This window comes from Hyaena hyaena, unplaced genomic scaffold (assembly GCF_003009895.1).
Source record: "Hyaena hyaena isolate Hyena2069 unplaced genomic scaffold, ASM300989v1 scaffold_72, whole genome shotgun sequence".
NCBI classification, from domain to species: domain Eukaryota; kingdom Metazoa; phylum Chordata; class Mammalia; order Carnivora; family Hyaenidae; genus Hyaena; species Hyaena hyaena.
The window spans coordinates 3,089,274-3,109,082 of record NW_024080703.1 but is presented as its reverse complement, the minus strand read 5'-3'; the positions used below and the strand labels follow the sequence as shown (position 1 = coordinate 3,109,082).

At 35.8% G+C, this 19,809-nt stretch overlaps 1 protein-coding gene across 1 annotated transcript in view; it reads right to left on the bottom strand.

The window, feature by feature from the left end:
• The window catches only part of DNAJC1 (DnaJ heat shock protein family (Hsp40) member C1), a 210,995-nt gene that overhangs the window by 173,381 nt on the left and 17,805 nt on the right, over positions 1 to 19,809 (bottom strand). The gene's annotated exons all lie outside the window — the stretch shown is intronic.

Here is a 19,809-nt window from a genome sequence, read left to right as displayed (position 1 = left end):
CTCAAGAATGCATAAACATTAAGAAAATAATAAAAAAAACACTGAAGTCTGATATATGCTAGAGTACGGATGAACCTTGAAAACATTATTCTAAATGAAATACAAAAGCAGCTACAAAAGCACAAATATTATATGATTCCATTTATATCAGGTACCTGGAATAGACAAATTCATAGGACAGAAAATAGAGTAGAGATTACCAAAAACTGGGAGAATGGAGGATGGGAATTATTGCCTAAAGGGCATAGAGTCTCAGTTGAGAACGATGAAAAACATTTGGTAATAGATGGTGATTAGTGTTTCGGAACATTGTGAAGGTACTTAATGCTACTGAATTGTACACTTAAAAATGGTTAAAATAGCAAATGTTTCATCCTACATATTTTACCACACTCAAAAAAAAAAAAAAAAAAGCCAAAGTCTTCATAATCACATTAAAATCTACAAGGTCTTTCAAAATGGTCTACCAAGTCCCCAGGACCAGACGTCTCATTATCTCCCTGATCTGATTTCCAATCACTTTTCCTCTGGCTTTTTCTACATTCACGCCTCCTTCATGTGCCCTGAACACACACAGGGCACATTTCTGCTCAGAACTGTTGTGAGTGCTGACCCCTCTGCCTGAAAAGGACCTCCTCCCCTTACCCCCGTGGCTCACATCCTTCCTCTTTCAGTTCTTGGCTTAAATATCACCTTTTAAATAATAAAGGCTTCTCTGACCTCTACACCGACAACAACGTCTGCTGACACTTCCTATCCGTGCTCTCTGCCTCATTTTTCTCCGTAATATTTACACTATTTCGTATGTTACATATTTCACTTATTTATTGACATTCTCTTCCACTAGAATATAAATAACATAAAGGCAGGGATTTTGCCGGTTTTATTCAGTGCTGTGTTCCTAAAATGGTGCGAGGCACATAGGAAGCAGGCAATAAATCACTTCTGGGGGAATGAATAGTAAATTATTATAATCACCAATTTACTTTTCATCTCTTTAATTTTATCTTCTCTAGAGATGTCATATAAATGGAATCATCCAATATGTAGTTCTTAACCATTTAGCATAATGTTTTAGAGGCTCATACATGTTGTTACTGGTATCATTTATTCATTTTTTAAAAAGTTACTCAGCAGTATTACAATTTTATCATATTTTAAGCACTTCCTGACTTTAATACACTGTTCTAAATTCATCTATTTTTCCCTGTCCCAGCCCTGGAAACAACCATTTCATGTAACCCTGGTTATTTTTATTCACTCATTGAGTTTTTATTTCAATTTTCTTTTTCATTTATATAAGTACTAACTAGTCCTTTTTCAAATCTGTTTGGCTATTCTTTAAAGGGCATTAATTAGGATACAATCTAAGCTTGTGTAACAAAGAGATTCTAAAATACAGTGGCTTAAACAAGATAAACCTTGTTTTCTTCTCATGTAGAAGTTTAGAAATAAGCAGTGCTTGGCTGAAGGGGCAGCTAAACACATACTTTAATCTCTGTGTCCAAATTCTGTTGACTCAAGTTTTCATCATCAGTAGGCATGAAGGGGGCATATGCAGACATTCTGTCTTAAGGCAAGACAGAAAAGTGCCACACTTGACTTCTGCTCATAATCCATTGCCCAAATTAGCCTTGGCCACACCACCTTCAAGGCAAGTTAGTAAATGTAGGTTTTAATCTGGGAGCCATAAGCCATATATATTCACCTATAACCCAGGAAATCTTGGTGTATAACCAGCACTGACTCTGGTGCCAGTTAAGAGTCCGCTTCAAGTTAAATTCCTCACCTCAGGTTTTGTAACATGAGTAACATAACACAGGACCACCAACTTACCTGAAGACTCACTTACAGTTAACAATATCTCTGGGGAGATGTTTTTGCCTCTTTGCAGAGCACCAGCTTGAGGTAGCCAGGTTCTGACATTCTGAGAAACGGTAACCTTTATGCCAGCTGAGTAATGCGTTTAAACTGTTCCCCCTCATACTGTATTCAGTATTTTAATTGTTTCAGTTGAGAGTATCATCTCCCATACACAAACCAAATGCCCTGCCCGCTCTTTTAAGCTGGGCAAGGTGGCAATAATTCACTGAATGATCACAGATCAAGAACCAAAGCAAAGGTCACAAAACATGCTAACAGCTTTAGCGTTTATTCTCACAATGGTTACAAAATGTATCATTCCACAATCTACAACTTAAAACCGTAAATCACCTTCTAAAACAACAGGAATAATTTAGTGTCAAATTTCCAAAATGACCCATTATATACAATACCATCCTCTAATTGTAAATGCACATTTGAATAGTTTTATATTGTACCAAAAATTGAAGTTCAGTTAAAAATTTTTCCAAAATGTTCACTCAGTCGTTTGCTACCTAAATTTATCAGCATCATTTCCTCTACAAGTTACAGCTATCTTTAAAGCAAATGTATACAGAAGTTAAAAAAAAAAAAATACAAGGAGCTCAATGAAACTATACCCTCTTAGAAACTAAGATAAAGTAATAGCTAACATTTATTAAGCAGTATATTTTACAAGTATCATAATATAGAAACCTCACAATCATCGTAAAAGGTAAGGACTGCTTATCTCACAGATGAAGAAACTAAGATTTATGCACTTATCCAAGTGCATAAGCCACTTTGAGCAGGCTGGGCTAAGCCACTTAGCTTTAAAATGAACATTTCCCCCACATGCTAAGCTCTTTAACTTCAGGATGTATCTAAAATTGTTGGTGTACTACCACTACGCTTGAAGCAACGCTAAGCATCAATAATGAGGCAGCTGTCATTCCTTGTCCACACACAAACCTCCACAACACTCGTACCAAACCTGCCGAATGTGAGTTGGAAGAAAATCCTAGAGATAAGACTGGAATGCTCTTTTAACTCTGAAGAACCAAAAATAGCTGAGGAGAGGGAGAAAGTGGAGGAAACGGGACCTATTTAGCAACACTTCCAAGCAACTTTGCCAATGTGGCAATTAAAAGTAGGTTAGCTGCACAAAATTGCAAAACTGGCTTAAGAACGCAGCAGCAATGGTTCTTGATTCTATATAGAAATCGCTGCACGGAGAAAAGATTCCATGTAGAAAAACTGAACTTCACTGTCTGAGTCAAAAAGTAATTCAAGAGTTGGACTCTGAATGTAAAGAATTTTAGCAATCCTTTAACCAATTTATTTCATATCTATTTTCATGTTCAGGTATGTACAAAAGTTATAAACAAGAAAACCTATGCCTCATCAATCCTGATAGAGTTCTTTTGATAAATATGAAAAATCTGACTGATAAAAAGCCACGACAGTAAAGTTTCCTTTTAAGTAGCATATAAAATCATGGTACAACATGCCATGAAGGCAAAACCAGTGTTTACTATATAATTCACTATAGGACATCTTAACACAGAGCTTCAGATATAACATCAATGAAATCATGCGCCTCTCCTCCCCCCCAACCTTACCTTCTGACCAGGAGCTTTCACATTACATGGGACAAACACCTGATAATTAATCCATATCATAGCACTGACACTTTCTCAATTTTTTTCAGGATCATAAAGTACAATGTTTTTCTGCTGAGTTTCCACTTTACTCAGTTCCTGACTTTCTTTATGTCGTAGCCTATGTATAATTTGCAAGTCTGAGGTAACAACTAAAAAGATTTTAGGCGTTGAAGTTACTTTCTTAAATTATCATTGTTACCATAAAAAATTTTTAATAATTTCCCTGATGTCTGTTAGCATTTTTTGCTACTCAAGACTGTGATGCTATTCTAGGTTCTCCTAATTGGGCAAATTTATTACAAATGCAAAGTAAAAAACAATGTAATTCAAAGCTATATAATTTTGATTTTGTACCTTCAAATAAAAATGGGATAAACACTATGAATTAGGTAAATTCTCTTTTTGTGCTCTCCAAATGTTATTATTCTGACAGTTAACTGACAAATTAAGTCTTTCTCCTTTCATACTAAGTTCTTTAAAGGAGGTCAATTAGAAGAAAACAAAAAATTCCCCATTTCTCATTGGTAATAAAATACAAGTATTTTTAAAAAGGAAAATGCGGAAATAGCACTGGAGCCAGAAAGCAAGTAGAAGCAGGCAAATCTGAGTTACAAGACAGGTTAATAAACATTTTTAAATAAAAGATCTGAAATTTATCAAGAAGGGAGCAAACACTTGAGATGCCGTTATTCAAACATTTGTTCCTGCCCTTCCATAATGAATGCTTTCCTTTGTAGATCTTGACAGACTACTTCCTGTTTCAGAATGCCTATCTTCAGTTGACAGACCAAAGATATATTGTTAAACATGATTTCTGCTGTGCTAATTCCACAAAACTATTCCTAATATTCTCAGAGATAGTTAATATGATAAATGATTGTGGTAGGAAGAAAAGAGAAAAATGATCAAGAGTTTGGAATCTTATCCTAAATATTTCAAGATATTTTTCTATTCATACCTACATGTTTCTACATTGCTAATCTCTCACTACATTTTATATCATTTTATATTTTGAAATATAACTTCTAAACTTTTATTCCATACTACTAGGGTAAGTATCTTAGTTTGTCTTGACAGGACATAAGCCGCAGCAGCATATACGTATAATAAATAGCTGTCTAAACATACATGTGACATAATACCTTTCATTTTATAAATTATTTACAGAGGTGCAGAATATCACTGATGGCTAATATTCTCCTGTAACAATTAGATTTGGCTCATTAACAACTCAATAATAACTAGGAATGAAAGAAATAATTTATTTGGATATCCTTTGTTAATGTCAAATAATGAATTGCTTATCTTAATATATTTCAACTTCAGAAGCTAAACTCATCTCAAAGAGTCACATCTTGTCTTCCTCTTTGCTATATATTTCAAGTTTTTTATGTTGTATTCATTGTGAGAGTGAGAGAGAGTGACCAAGACCGTGTGCGCACAAGTGGGGCGAGGTGGGGGGCAAATAGAGGATCCGAAGCAGGCTCCATGCTGAGAGCAGAGAGCCTGTTGCAGCCCCCAAACCATGATATCATGACCTGAGCCAAAGTCGGATGCTTAACTGACCCACCCAGGCTCCCCTCTTCGCTATATATTTGTAAGGACCAGCTTAAGAGAAATTTTTAAGTTCTAGGAGAAATCAAAAGAAAAGGACATCTGGAAACAAAATCTGAACTTTTAAAAAATCCTAATACTGATATAAGGAAAACTGATGTAAGAAAAACATAACACAGCCATTTTAAAAATTTTTTATTATTAAAATTCTCATTATAAAAATTCTCATTATTTAGAGAAACATCAGATATGCTATGCTTTTTCTGTATATACATAACTTGTTAAAACCAATTTCTGTACACGTCAGAAACTCTCCTCAAAGTTATGTGGAAAACATCTTGAACGGAGAGTCTGACATCATAATCCAAATTACTTCTACTGAAATTAATCATTTAAAGAGGAAATGGTACAAATATAAAGGTATAGCATAAAAGATACCTCAATCATTGATAGAAGTTTAGAATTTGAGAGCAAGCAACCTGGACAGTATGATAACTGCACAGAGTAACTGAAGCATATATGTCATATAAATAACAAATTTCAAATACAAAAAACCTGCCATTCTCAGAAACAGGAATTTGACTCTATAATTTTTCACCATCTTCTTCTTTTCCCTTTAACTTTGTTATGTTAGCACTTGCCCGCATAAATTAAGACCACCACTCTGCTGCAGCTATTTACTAACATGCAGTGTGACCCAGTCTGTGTTTTGCTCTCAAGGAGACTTGTGTAAAATATAATATAAATGAATTACTAGAAAAATAAATACTTAAAAAAATTTTTTTAATGTTTTATTTATATCTAGGAGAGAGAGAGAGACAGCGTGAGCAGGGGAGGGTCAGAGAGAGAGGGAGTCACAGACTGAAACAGGCTCCAGGCTCTGAGCTGGCAGTCAGCACAGAGCCCGACGCGGGGCTCGAACCCATGAACCGCGAGATCATGACCTAAGCAAAAGTCGGACGCTTAACCGACTAAGCCACCCAGGCGCCCCTAGAAAAATAAATTTTAAAGCAAGGATATACCAAAATATAATTCCCAAATTTGTAATTATTCGAGCAAAAGGCATATACATCTTTGTCAAATTGCCATAAAAATGTCTAAATGTTTGCTCTCAATTTCTTTACTTGCCACATTGTAAACAAGGTAACAATTTGCAAACAAGCACCAGTCCCCAGATCACACTCTGAGTAGCCTTATCTCAGAGACTAAGAAAGACTGTAAAACAAAAAATACTAATTAGCAATTAGTGGTTGAAGCTTTATTCAAGTGCTACATATTAAGCAAGTTTGTGATTGAAGAGGATGGACTTAAATCTAAAATAAATGTGTTGGGGGCTCGTGGTTGACTCAGTGGGTGAAGCATGCAAATGGTGTTGGGAGTTCGAACCCCATGTTGGGTATAGAGATTACTTAAAAATAAAATCCTTAAAAATAAATAAATAGACGGTATATGGATAGATCAGAATAAAAGTGTTCAGTATAACTTTTTTCTTCCTTAAGAGGTAGCTTTATCACATATGAAGTTCAGAGTTTGACATCTGAGCATGCAATTAACATAAATTTTTAAAAAACCTGAATCTTGAAAATGAAAGAAACAAGTTAATTTAATGTATTTTCCCTCAAGAGTAACATAGGTTGTCAGTGCAGTCCTATACCCCCTCCCCAGTTCTCCGGTATAAAACAGCACTTGCTAACTAAGTGGTCTGGAGGACACACGTATGGGCAGCTTAAAATGGACTGATGACCGTTCACTGGTTTTAATCCAGACCTACCCCTGCCCTGTTTCTACTACTTGAGAATAGTTGCTGGTATAGTTCATGTTCTACAGTAAGAAAATGGCCATAGGGTAATTTTAGGTTGAAAACAGAAAGAGAGTATCAAAACATTATGATAACATTCTAGTAAAAAGTCTTTGCTTCAAAAAAATCAAAAACGGAAAACCTCTTCAAAAGAGGACATCATTTCTCAAATCTGCTTCCAACTTTGTTAACAGCTTTATAAACCACATAGTTAACTAAAGTATAGAAACATTAAAAACTGGCAATTTATGGAATAAGCCTTACAAAGTAATATACCAAACACACACATGAGCATAACCTAAAGAACAGGGCTACTTGTTGGTTGTATTACTGAGTATGTGTTCTGCTTTCTCAATTATCTAAAAATCAACATTCCCATAACAAAGAAGTCTTGTTAAACTGTCACAATTAAAGAAGTATTGTATACTCTTTCCTATGTGACTTCTAAAGCCAAATATAGCACCAATGAATGCACTGACAGGTATCAGGTTAAATTTCTTGTTTTTAACGTTTATTTATCTTTGAGAGGGGGTGGGGGAGGGGGAGAGAGAGAGAGAGAGAGAGAGAGAGAGAGAGAGAGAGAGAGAGAGAGAGAATCTGAAGCAGGCTCTATGCTGCCAGTGCAAAGTCCAATGTGGGGCTTTAACTCAGGAGCCAGGAGATCATGACCCCAGCCAAAGTCAGATGCTCAACCAACTGAGCCATGCAAGCACCTCCGTGGTTAAATTTTAATAACCAACACTAACAATGAAAATGTCTACCTAGGAAGAAAGTGACTGCATCTCTATTACCAGAGAAAAATCAAATAGAAGGTAGATATGCTGACAGCAACTCTTTTAGGGCTCTCAGATCCAATTCAACATGGTGTGGCAGGGGGAAGTCCCACTCCTACAACACCAAGCAATTATTGGACACCCTGCCGATATCTGAGAATTCAACTCCATTCTGACACTCCTCACCTAGAGATAGTATCAGATTTCGTAGGTTAAGGGCTCAGTCCTTACTGCCCTCCAACCCCCTACCTCAGATGCCAGTCACAAGCCCCCCAGGCTGTTAACTGTGCTTCTAGCCCACCAGCTTCAGACTGCAGGTCCCAACAACTTCCTCCTTAGGTTCTTTTAATTTGCTAGAGGTGGTTCACAGATTTCAGGGAAACACATTCATTTACCAGCTTATAATATGATAAAGGAAATGAATCAACAGTCAGATGAAGTGGTGCACAGGGCAAAGTGGGGGGAAAGGGTGCAGAGCTTCCATGCCCCCTTCAGGCTCACTACTCTCCCAGCACCTCCATGTACTCACCAACTCGGACTTGCCTTCAATCCAATCCTTTCGGGTTTTTATGGAGAGGCTTCATTACAGTCATGATCAACTAAGTCATTGGCTAATGGCTGATTGAACCTCCAGCTCCTTTCCCCTCTGGTCAGGGGCTGGGGCTGAAAGTTCTAACCTTCTAAGTACATGGTTAGTCTTCCTGACACCCAGGCCCTACCTATGGGTGGGGTCCAAGAGTCACCTTCATTAGTCATAAGACATCTGTGTCACATTTATGGCTCCAAAGTATTTTCAGGAGCTGTGAATAAAGACCAGATATATCTGAGAAATAGATTTTGGTCATATAAGTAACAAGTATATGTTTTTTAAAATCGTTATAATACAGTAGATAATCAACAATCAAACCAAAGTTATTTTCTAATGTTCTGCTCAGTACTAAGATTCTATCCACCCACAGTGGTCTTAACAATGGGATGAAATATCTCCTAGCACTTGGCTGAACTCATCTCCTCCTGTGCAACAGAAGAAATAGACATGACAGATGGAATTTGCTGAAATGAATCTAAGTTCATATATTGAGGGATATCAGTATTCCTCAAATAATGCTTTTGGACCTAAAGTTACTCATAGTGAATAAGAAAATTGTGTTTCAAAACAAATTTGACACAAACCTAAATGTAACACAATGTGACACACTTAACAAAATTATTTTTTGTAATCATTTCATAAGGCCACACAGTTTTATGCTCACTACTTATTTTATTTTTTAAAAGTGTTCTTTATTTCGAGAGAGAGAGAGAGAGAGAGAGAAAGTGTGCGTAGGGGAGGGGCAGAGAAAGAGGGAAAGTGAGAATCCCAGCCAGGCTCCATGCTCAGCGTGGTAGGTTAACTACTTTAAAAAAAAAAAAAAAAAAAAAAAGGAGGGGCACCTGGGTGGCTTGGTCTGTTGAAAGTCCGACTTCAGCTCAGGTCATGACATCACAGTTCATGAGTTCGAGCCCCACACTGGGCTCGCTGCTGTCAGCCTGTCAGTGCACAGTCCACTTTGGAGCCTCTGTCCGCCTCTCTCCACCCCTCCCCCACTTACGCTCAGTCCAAAGTGAATATTTTTAAAAAATAAAAATAAAAGGAAAGTGTTATTAGCAAAGATGTAGAGGTGAAGTTTTCTCTAGTTTGAAGCATGATTGGCAAGAATAGCAATCCCACCAACCAGATGTTCTTGACAACTTTCTTTTTAGTAATAAGGATATTATACTCAACCTCACTAGTTAAAATGAAAATTTAAATAAAATGGAATTTTTCAGCCTTAAGAATATAGAATATGGGGGCGCCTGGGTGGCTCAGTCGGTTGAGCATCTGACTTCAGCTCAGGTCATGATCTCACCATTGGTGGGTTCGAGCCACGCGTTGGGCTCTGTGCTGACAGCTCAGAGCCTGGAGCCTGTTTCAGATTCTGTGTCTCCCTCTCTCTCTGCCCCTCCTCTGCCCCTGCTCACTCTCTCTCTCTCTCAAAAAAAAAAAAAATCTATCTATCTATATATAGAATATGTAGGAGCCCTGGGTGGCTCAGTCAGTTAAGCCTCCGACTTCGACTCAGGTCATAATCTCACATCATGAGTTCGAACCCCATGATGGGGTTTGTGCTGACAGCTTAGAGCCCAGAGCCTGCTTCCGATTCTGTGTCTCCCTCGCCCTCTGCTCTTCCCCCTCTAGTGCTCCGTCTCTGTCTCTCAAAAATAAACATTACAAAAAAAATAATATGGAACATGTGAAACTCTAACTAGAATATCAAATATTGATTAGGGTGTAGGGAAGGTATATTAGTGCAGCCACTATGGAAAGTAATTTGACTATGTCTAACAAAATTCAAAATATTATGTAGCCTATGATCTAGTTAATCCACATCTGTGTATACAACCCAAAACAGACTTAGATATACATTACAAAATACATTTTGTATCACACTATAAACTTTTTGATTGAGACCTGCAGTAGGAGATTCATTTTCTATAACTATGTTCTGAGTTGTGATACATGTTTCATGAAAATAATAAATGCCCTTGACTCTGACACTTTCTATTACATTCTATTCTTTTTCAAAATGCAGATTCCAACCTACCTAAATTGATTTTACTACCTGCTGTGTAGAAAACACTGCCCGAAAAGACTGTAGCAATATGTACAAGACAACATCTATAAGACTGTTTGCTATGGCATTGTTTAAAACAGAGAAAAAACTGGATATAATTTATATGTCCACTGATAGGTAGGTAATTAAAATGTAAGGTACAATACAATATTATGAAGCAGTTAACAGTTTAAATTAGCTATGTAATATGTACAGACCTTAAAAATATAGACTGAAAAAAGCAAACAGAACAATATTTCTAGAATTATGTAGATTTCCAGTAATACCATATTATTGTATGTAAATATACATATATAAAATTACTAATATGGCCAGAAGTATATATATATTAATATATTAATATATTAATTCACAGAGAAGGAGGAGGTTCTCAGACAGTAAAGGCTGGTTAGAGAGAGTTTTAGCGAATTTTTAATTTTAATATGTTTCCATTTTTAAAGAATATTTAAATGTTACTTGAAAACACTGTGAAGAGTTGCCGCATGTCCTGAGACAGGAAGAGGAGTCGAATGGGAGTAGAGGTGAGGAAGAATGAGTTATAGATGAGTAGAGCCAGGTATACCTATCCATATACTTGCATCAATGAATAAGAGAGAAAAAAGTTGGGGGTAGGGGAAGACCAAAATCATAAGGACCAAGGAAAGATTAGGGAGGTATGTAGCAACAGCTGGGGGGGTGCGGTGGGGGGAACGGATGAAGTGGATTGAAAAGGCAGGAAGAAAAGGCCTAACAACTGGTAAACCGATCCATTCCTCATTGGAGGTTCAACTGTAAAAATAAAACAGTGGCAGCTTAGTGGGAAAGTACTTAGCAACTCTTTTTACACAGACAACAGAAAGTGCCACTAGAGTGGCAAATTGAACTGTGCAAGGCCAATTAACCCTTTCACCTTAGTGTTTTATACTAGCTATCTTACTTACTGTGCCTCTGTTAGATCTGCACTGATGTGTTAGAACCAAATGAATCATTGTTACATGTATTGATGAATTCTGCAAATTCCATGAAGCATATCCATTTTATTTAGTGTTCTAAATACCTTCTTTGCTACTCTCATCTGGTTTTAATTAAAGAACACTTTCAAAGGAAGAAAGGTTATCCAAAAACTCAAATTACACATGTCCTTTATTAAACTATGAATTGATTACTACTCAAGTTTTTTGGCCTAAAGGATTTTTTTTTTTTTTTTAGCTAGATTCACCTCAAATTTCTTCTAGATAAATTAGAGGAAAATTAGGGAAAAATTTATATGGGCAAAAGTGTAATAGGGAAATCCTAATATGCACTGAAGAGTTCTATATAAACTAGCCAGCTGCTACATAAGCAGCTATATCTATACTTATGATTTACTACTTCTGAGTACTTAGCATCTTGAAGGGCTAGATAATAGGATTTTCTAAAAAGACAGTAATAGGTTTATCGGTGAAAATAGTATTCATCTTTCTGATACCAAAATAGTCATGCATCTTTGTTGAACCATCTCTTTTTGAGAGCAAGGATCATATTTTCCACACATTCTATAAAACCTAGAAAAGTATCACACACTTTATACAGGCATGCAAGTATTTGGCAATGACCAATGTTGTGAAATGTTGGCATATGTGAAAGGCCTGCTTCTATGATGTAGAAGGGCAAATAATAAAAGCATGCATTGTTCAATAGGAAGTTAAGGCTATCCATATAAACATGTATTCATTAATCCTAACACACTCTTTTCCTCAACCCATAGCTCTGGAAGGTACCAATATCAGCCCACTATCAGCCAAAATTCCATGTCAAACCTTTTGGCCATGTTATTTGTCACTGACTCTTAATAGCAATAATTTTTAAAATGCTTTGAAATTCTGGGGGAAATGCCAACAGATTTTTTGAGGTGGGGTTTAACGAAATACACACTAGAATTCCTAACCTAACAAAGATCAATACCAGTCTGAAAAGGTTACATTTGCTTTTAAAAGCAAGGAAGGGACTTTTCTGAGTTATGGCTTTTCTCAGTTCTTCCCAATAGGTAACAAAAGACAAAGAGGAAGAGAATTTGGGGCCTCCATCATGCTACACAGGTTATGTTTATTGAATTCTACAGCTGAGTTAAAATCAGTGGAGGAAGAGAAGGATACAGACGCCGCCTTTCTCCAAGTCTATTCTTGAATGCAGGCCACCCACTAAGTTCCCCTATTACTCTTTTCTTCCATAACAACACCAGCACAACCACTGCAAAAGCAACCATCAAAACAAGCAGCATCAGTGAAGAGAAATTAGGCCCAATGGTAACCAACAGAAGAAAGAAACAGTGATAACTCCACATCTGCTCTCCCGAACGACCCTGAGCATACTGAATGACCCTGAGCATACGGATGCTCCTCTGTAGGCAGGTAGAAACTATGGTGGACACGCACAAGGACAAAAGCAAATCTTAGTACTTAAATGCCACACAAAATTCAGCATTTTATCTCGGTGATTTTTAAAAAGGAAAACTATCAAATTTCAAAAATGAAAAGAAAAATACAATGGGAGGCTATGACAAGTAAATGTAGGTTATTTACCTAAAAGTTGCAATATCAATAGTGTAATAATTTACAAAGCTCAGTGTCTCTAAAGCAATTATTATAAGACCTTCAGGAATTCACTCCCTTGTTTTGTAGATAAACACACAAAGTACAATATGAATCAAAATCAAGATTGTGAAGGAGAAATAATTTCTAAAAGTAGTAATTATGTATGTATGTGGTTTGAATAAGTATAGATATCTCCTCCTATTTGTCTTCTGAATATTCTAGCCCTGGAACCCATTTTGGACTTGGGTTTAGAAATGAACCCCAGTGCAGGGGACCAAGATACACCTGTCCAGGAGCAGGGTATCAATTATGATGATATTTTCCACATTAAATAAAACACATACACTTTAATATATCTAATATAACATTTAAGTTAGGCGTCAGGAGGCTTACGTTCTTGTGCTGACCCTACATATAATCATTACATCACTCTGGGATCTCTACGTCCTCAGCTGGATAATGAAGGTTGATAAGTTGATAACAGGTCTTTTCTCTCTTTTAGAAAGCTGATCAGATTGTCTAATACAAACATTCTATGAAAACACTACAGAAAACCAATAAATAATTAAATTTCTTTTTCAAGGAGACAAGGGGAGAAAAAAATCTCTCTCTCAAAAAATAAACATAAGAAAAACTTTAAAAAAAATTTTAAACCTATTATTTCAAATAAGGAGGCAGAACACAACAGTTTAAAGATTTTAAGAACTGACTATAATGTTAGGTAAAAATGCTAATGAAGACTGAATTACATTTTTTAAAGTATGGTTGTAGTTAATGCTTATACAGTTCCACAGAAGGCTATGTTCAATCCTTTTCTCCTATAAATTGTTTATCTTAGAGTGTGATTTTCCAGAACATGAAAGCCATATATTGAGTTATAGCAGAAATAACTGTTCTTGGGTCTGGTCTACCTGAATAAAGTAGAAAATAAGGGAAAGCAAATTAAAGACAGGATTCCTGTAGAGGAGATATTCTATTTACTTGTTTCACAATGGCTTACTGATAAAACCCTCTAAGTCAGACTAAGGTTTAATGAATAAAAAGACTCAATGTTTTCTTGCTTACCTACTCTGAGTAGTTTGTTCTAGGCCTTCAAAGCCTTCACTGTTTTTGATAATGATCAAAACTTTCTTCTCCCCTGGGTTTCGATTTTCTTTATTCTGATTCTTCATCTAGTTCCCCAACTTACCATCCTTTTTTCAGAATCAAAACATAATAGACTTACAGGGTTGGGAAGTCTTTAGTTAGGAATATCTGTTGACCACAATGCTAGATATTGTGCTAGATATAAGATATGGCAGCAAGCAACTTAAGACACAAAATCTAGACACTGAACAAACTATATAAATACATTTTTCCTAGTTCTTTCCATTGAGAAATACCACATGCAATGACACCACAGAAGTAATATGCACACTTAGTGACCATATTTTAGTTTCTAAATGCTATTCTTCAGTGAAAAGAACCAGTGCTCCTTGAAGAAATGACTGACTCCAGGGCTAGGGCAGTGGGAAGCACATAAGTCTGTAACATCATTTGCTGCCAGAAAAGAAGAAAGTATCCTGAAAAACAGTAGGGATAAGTTAAAGCACAGAGGAGCTCTCAATGGCCAAATGTGATATAATATTAGCAAGAAATAATCACAGCAATGGAATATAACCCATAAAATAAAATAAATATTCATGAGTATATACTGATATAAGTAACTGACTAAATAATGAGAAGGGTTATTTCTTCCTTACAGTACAATACCAACTAATAAATATACAAAGAATAATGAAAATAGAAAAATCACCGTTTGGTAATACTACAGTAATGGTTACAGGCAAAAATTATCAATGGATGCTAAAATCACTGGACAAAAAGTATGATGATAAACAAAATATTTGCATAGTCTCAAAGTATTTTCCCACAAGGAAAACAAGAAAGAAAAAAGAGTAACTTTGCAGTGGAAAACTTGACAGACACTTAACCAAGTAATCAAAATTAATATCATCTGTAATAAGATACATCAATATCATCTTCCAACCGATATACCAGGAAGGGCACAACATCACTTCTGTGGGTATTCATGCCAAACATACATAACCTGAATGTAATCATTAGGAAATAACAGATAAATCCAAAGTAAGGGGCATTCTAAAATACAGCTATCTAAAACATAACTCTTGAAAAGTGGTGAGAAAGATGAAGACTGAAGAACTGTCCCATAGTAAAAAAAAAAAAAAAAAACATCAATGAGATGCGGTAACTAAATGTGTGATTCTGGACCAGAAAAAGAATGTTGGAGGGACAGTTAGCAAAATTTGAATAAAAATATAGGTTAGTCAGTATAGCTGTGTTAATTTCCTGATTTTGAAAATTTTATTAAGGTTATGCAAGACATTTGGGAAAGCTAGGTAAAAGGGGTATAAAGACCTCTTTGTATTATTTTTGCCACTTTTTTAAAAATCTGAAGTTATTCCAAAATGAAAGTAGTTTCTGTCACTGATTTTATTAGTATGCTATACTACATTAATTGATTTTCAGATGTTAAGCTAACCTTGCATTCCTGGGATAAGTCACATTTAATCATGGTGTTTCATACATTTTATTATATGTTGCAAGATTCAGTTGGCTAACATTTTTGCTGGAAATTCTACACTTACATTCATGAGGGTAATTGGTCTATAATTTTCTTTTCTTGTGATATCTTTGTCTGGCTTTGTTACCAGAGTAATACTTACCTCACAGAATGAGTTGGGAAGTATTTCCTCCTCTCTTCTATTTTCTGGAAATTTGTGGAAGACTGTAGTTATTTATTCTTTAAATATTTGATAGAATTCACCAATGAAGCTATCTGGATATGAGCTTTTCTTCATGGAAAATTTTTAATTACTGAGTCGAGTTATTTACTTATTATAGGTCTGTTGAGATTTTCTTTTTCATTCTTATTTAAATTTATTTATTTAAATTCAAGTTAAACATACAGTGTAGTCTTGGTTTCAAGAGTAGAACCCAGTGATTCATCACTTACATATGTGCTCATACTAACAAGTGCCCTCCTGGTAAGTGGGGGGGATGGGCTAAATGTGTGATGGGCATTACATTTAGCCCATTCCCCCCACTTACCACCCCTCCAGCAATGCTCAGTTTGTTCTCTGTATTTAAAAGTCTCTTACAGTTGGCCTCCCTCTCTGTTTTTAACAGATTTTCTACTGAGACAGTTGTGGGAAATAAATTGTTCATTTTATCTATGTTGCCTAATTTGTTGGCAAAGTTCATAGTATTCTCTCATAATCCTTTTAACTTCTGTAAGGTTGGTACTGATACACATCCAGTGTTTTTTTCTGTTTTATATTTCATTGGTTTCTGCTCTAATATTACTATTTCCCTCATTTTTTTCTTGTGAATTTAATTTGCTTTTTTCTCCTCCTCATGTCTTAAGGCAAATGCTTAAGGTTATTGATGTGAAATCTGTCTTCTTTGCTAAAATAGGTATTTAAAGCTATAAGTTCCACTCAGGTACTGCTTTAACTGCATACCCCAAATGGAATGGTGATAAGTTCATTTTTCATTTTCATTCAGTTCAAATATTTTCTAATTTCCCTGGTGATTTTTCTTCCTTTGACTCAAGAGTAATTTAGAAGTGTATTGAGGCCTAAATATTTGGGGATTTCCCAGATTTGTTTCTGTTGTCGATTTCTAATTTAACTCCATTATGATTGGAGAACATACTTTGTGTGACTTTAATCCCTTTAATATACTGAGTCTTGGTTTGTGGTCTACCATATGAACTATCCAGGAAATGTTCTATGTGAACTTGAAAATATGTATTCTACTGTTCTTGGGTGGATGTCAGTAAGGTCAAGTTGGCTGACAGAATTCTTCCAGTCTTATATATTCTTATTGATTTTCAGTGCAGGTATTCTATAATTTATTGAGAGCAGGGTATTAAATAATTATTGCTATCTATTTTTCCATTTAATTCTGTAAGTTTTTGCTTCATGTATCTTGAAATCCTGTTGTTAGATGTGTATAACTGTTGTATATTCTTGATAAACTGTCCTTTTTATCACTGTGAAATGTCCCTTGCTATCTATAGTAGGTAATATTTTTTGTCTTCAAGCCAATTTTGCCTAATATATTAGTACATTGGTACACTGCTTAATATTAGTATATTACTAACTAATATTATTATTACTGCTTATACCATCCTTTCATATTCAATTTATCTGTGTCTTTGAATCTAAAGTTCTGCTTTAGAAAGAATACAGTTGTATCTTTTTTTAATCCAACCTGCCATTCTCTACGACTTTATTGCTTAATCTAGTCATATTTAGTCACTAATATGGCCGGATTTATACCTGCCATTTTACTGTTTGTTTTCTATATATCTCATGTATTTTTCCCCTGTTCCTCCTTGATTGCCTTCTTTTTAGTTACAGAGCTATAGATACGTCCTAGTGTTCCATTTTACTTTGTTAGGATTTTTATTATGTTAATTTTTTAGTTAATATATACTATATTAGTTTTTTAGTTTCTTAACGGTTGCTATAAGGATTATAATATATATTGTAACTTATCAAGATCTACCTCAGATTAATACTAACCTTTTACTGAAAATACATATAAACATTGCTCTATAATAGCTCCATTTCCTCTTTATGCTCTCATTACTATAAATAGTAATCTTTACATGTTAAAGCTCAATAATATAGTTTTATAGTTATTGTTTTATGTAATTGTATACCTACATATTCATATTTTCTAGGTTTTTTACTTCACATAGATTCACATTAGTCTCTGATTTCATTTATTTTCGGTCTAAAGAACTTCCTTTAGTATTTCTTGTAAGGCAGATGTACTAGCAATGAATTTCTTCAATCTCTGCTTATCTGGAAATTCCTTTATTTTGCCTTCTTTTTGAAAGATAAATCTGTAGGATATAAAATTTTTGGTTACATTTTTTCTTTCAGAACTTTGAATCTGCCAGCCTACTGTTTTCTGGTCTCCACTGTTTCTGAAGAGAAGTCAGTTTTTAATCATATTGTCATCTTGTATGGTTTTTTAAATTCTACTCTCGGGGCGCCTGGGTGGCTTAGTCGGTTAAGCGTCCAACTTTCGCTTAGGTCATGATCTTGCGGTTTGTGGGTTCGAGCCCCGCGTCGGGCTCTGTGCTGACTGCCAGCTCAGAGCCTGGAGCATGCTTCAGATTCTGTGTCTCCCTCTCTCTCTGACCCTCCCCTGCTCGCGCTGTCTCTCTCTCTCCTAAAAATAAATAAAACATTAAAAAAAAATTTTTTTTTTAAATAAATAAATTCTACTCTCAAGATTTTCTCTGTTTTTGGTTTGGCTTTCTACAGCCAAAATCTACTGTGATTTGCTCAGGTATGGATATCTTTGTGTATCTCCTTCTTGGAGTTTGTTGAGCTTCCTAGATGTACAGATTAATATTTTTTTATCAAATTTTGTTAATTTTGAAGCCTTCAAAATACTTTCCCTCTTTTTCTCTCTTGTCCTTCTGGGATTTTCGTTACACATATACTGATATTCTTAATCGTGTCCCACAGGTTTTTGAGTCTATTTATTTTTCTTAATTATTTTTTTCTGTTTCACAAACTGAACAGCTTCTACTAATCTGTCTTCAAGTTCACTTATTTTTTGTCATCTCAAATCTACAGTTGATCCCATCTAGTGAATTTTTCATCTCAGCTAAGGTGTTTTTCAATGCCAGAATTTTCATTTTTAAAATTTTTGTTTTCTTTTATATTCTCTATTTGCTGAATCACTGGCATCATAATTTTCCTTAGACGTGATTTCCTTTACTTCTTTAAAAATATTATAACAGTATCCTGGAAGTTTTGCTTGCTAAGTACAACAGCTGGGCCCGTTTAATGACAGCTTCTATTGATTTCTTTTTTACTCTGAGTACAGGTCATTTTATTGTTCTTTGTATCAGAAACTTTGTTGAAAACTGGATATTTGACGATATATTGGAGCATCCTTAGACTCTGATTCCCCCCTTGCACTGGGGCTTGTTCTTCTGTTTTTGTTTGTTTAGTGATCTGCTAGGAATTATTCTATGGAGTCTGTCTTCTGTGTGAGGTGCGGCTACTGAAAAATGTGCTCAGGACTTTTCCCTCCTTGTTTTTATTTTTAAGTTTGCTCAGCTTAATGATTCATCAGTCATTAGTTAGAGGCTGTGTTCAAACATCTCAGGCCACTAGAGCTTCCATTTTTTGATGATGGGTCTGCGTGTCGGCAAGAGAACACATTCATAATTTAAGCATTTTACAAGTTTTGTGAGGCTCTTATTTTCTGTTTGACCCTCATCTGCACATGCACAAGACCTCTTCTTCAGGGGTGCCTGGCTGGCTCAGTTGGTTAAGCGCCCTACTTCAGCTCAGGTCATGAACTCGTAGTTCCTAAGCTCAAGCCCCACATTGGGCTTTGTGCTGACAGCTAAGAGCCTGGAGCCTGGTTTGGATCCTGTGTTTCTCTCTCTCTCTGTTCCTCCCCTACTTGTGTTCTCTCTCTCTCTCTCTCTCTGTCTCAAAAATAAATAAAGACTAAAAAAATAATTAAAGAAAAAAGACCTCTTGTTTGGCCAGGAATGTACATGCATGCCTTGTGTATGTGCGCAGCCTTCCAGACTATAATGGGTAGGTGGGATGTTATCAAGGCCCACATGACTGTGTTATTCTCTGGATCCCCCGGTTAATTTTCTGACTACTCTGCTGGGTTACTGCTTTCCCTCTCTAGGATCACAATCTCAGGCAGGCTGCGACCTTGGCCTTCCCCATTTGTTTGCCACTGAGATAGCTAGTACTCCTGACTATACTAGATGGTTAGAGAATTTTCTGTGCTTCACTCCAAATCAAGTCGGCCCCTTCCACCAGCAGTGGTGGAAGCTTGCTCTGCCCTGGCAGAACTACCTCACAGACAGAACTGGAAGGAGGGGTGGGTACGATCCCGGGCAAAAATGCTACCAAC